This window comes from Acanthisitta chloris, unplaced genomic scaffold (assembly GCF_000695815.1).
Source record: "Acanthisitta chloris isolate BGI_N310 unplaced genomic scaffold, ASM69581v1 scaffold13733, whole genome shotgun sequence".
In the NCBI taxonomy this organism is placed as follows: domain Eukaryota; kingdom Metazoa; phylum Chordata; class Aves; order Passeriformes; family Acanthisittidae; genus Acanthisitta; species Acanthisitta chloris.
In genome coordinates, this window is record NW_008665481.1 from 1 (window position 1) to 2292 (window position 2292).

The window sequence follows — 2292 nt, forward strand, 5'->3', positions numbered from 1 at the left end:
CCTGCTGGGATTTAATGCCCTAAAGGACAGTGTTAAAATGTGTTAAAATCGGGCAGGTTCTGCTCTGGGCCAGCCTTGTGCCGCCCTGGGAAGCTGCTCACACCGCATGGGTCAGCTCAGAGCTGCAGCTCCCACACAGCAGAGCTGAGCATCCCTCAGCACGTGTAGTCCAAGAAAGGCCACAGCAGGACACAGCACCGTGAGCACCTCCCTGTGCTGGGGACAACAGCCTCAGGCCAGAACAGCCCTCACACGGTGCTATTTGGCTTACCCTGTCAGGTAGAGTGGGGCGAGCCCAGGCTGTCCCTCCCCTGTCCCTCGCCACAGCCCCCACGGGCTCTGTCTCCCCTCACTGTCCTCTTCTGTGGAGCAAAGGAACACAGCCACGGTTTATTTTAATTGTTTATTGTATAATATAAAACTACAAAAGTAAGACTGCTCATTTCCATGTACATTTGTCCAATTGTTTTTTTGATTACAGCCCATACCTACATGTGAATACAGTAATCTGATTTCAGATGTCTGTAATATTGCATAGAAAAGGCACAGCTCTAAGGTCTGTGGGAGGGGAAGGGGCAATACAGCCTTTTTTCTTATTTCTTTTTTTTTTCTTTTTTTTTCTCTTTTTTTTTGACAATAACAAGCCCTGTTCAAACAACCATGCACTGAACATGTCACACTATTTACACCTTTTCCAGAATCTTGGCCTTTACAGGCACTAGTATGGAATACACTCAGAACTAGATAGGAATTGAGGTTGGGATTTTATCTGCAATTTGTGGTTTTTAAGAGGTTCCAGAACTTGCGTTAGGCTTAGTTTCAGAAAAAGAAAAAGTGCTTTAAAAAAGAACTAATTTATTTTAAAATGTTCAGTCTCATTAATTAACAGAATATTGAAAGCAACTTGCACAGAAGCAGGATACCAAAACTTGGTGGGGGGAGGAAGAAAGAACAAAACCAAACCAAAAGAAACCCTGTAACAAGAACAAAAAGTTCACAGCGTGCCAGAGTGAATCAAACCGTGCGTCAGACAGGACCCATTGCGATTTACTCAATTTAATGGTAATAAAGTGTAAACTTTGGATTCAAAATATCAGTTTTTCAATAACCCAGGCTCTTGCCACACAGCACTGAGGGAAAACCAAACCACAAGGTCTGAATTTCTCCTGACAGTGAGGAGAGGAGAGTGGCTTTCCTGCCCTGCTTTTTTCTAGCTGGCTGCAAGAAAGGTGCCAGATTTACAGATGACACTGCTTGAAGCCATTCTCTTCAAGAGGGACATTCCCCTTCCTTTGCCTGCAGGGCTGAGGGGTCCCACTGGCCTCCAGAGGGGCTTGTGGTGCCCGAGGAGTGGCTAGTCAGACGCACAGAGCACCGTGGGTGGGTTGGACTTGAGCAGGCACACCCTCTGCTGCGCTTGCACGGTGCAGTCAGGACTTCTTGCCTGGCCCTACCTTCTGGCAAGGAGGTGGTATCAGCTCTGGCACAACTTCTCGTGCTGCAGGTAACATCCTGCTGCCTTCTCCAGGCATCCAGCCCCCAGGAGATTCTGCTGGGCCTCCCATGGGTGTTTCATAAAAAACTGGCACCTTTTCTAAGCCCTTCCTGGGCCGGAATGGTGGAGGTGATTGCATTTGCTCCTGCCTCTGGTGGCAGATTCCACTACCATGCCAAGGGAGGCCTCTTTTGGGAAACTGATGGGGATAGGAGCCTGATTAGGACTAATTTTGAACATAAACCTGTCCCTCCTCCATACCTTTTTTTTGCATATTTCAAATAACCAGACCCATATTAGAAAAAGAGTGGAAGGAAAAAATAATCCTGTGATCCATGCATACATATCCTAACTGGAACTCAATTCATTCTTTTGGAATCTGGCTCCCATACCCTTTTTCATACAGATGTACATTCCTACAAGAGGATACATTCCTACCATACATTCTGTACATGTTACAATCCAGATGTTGTTAGCTTCACAATAAAATAAATATATTTACAGAAGGAAAAAAAAAGAATAAATAATTTATGAAAAAAAATCACTTCAAATCCAAAGCTCTTTTATTCTGCTCCCATCTTGTCACTTCATTGCACGTTAATGTCAATCTCCACACCTTGTGCAGGTCTCAGAAATTCCATGCCCGGCTGCTGGTAGGACCACAGCAAAGGCCAAGCTAGAGACAGTCAGTGACTGTGCAGGGAGAAAGCCACAGCTGCATCCTTTCCACCCTCACCTGCACCAGCCTTCCCAACCTTTTGCCGAGTCCTAGAAGTTAAATATGTTTGTGTCCTATG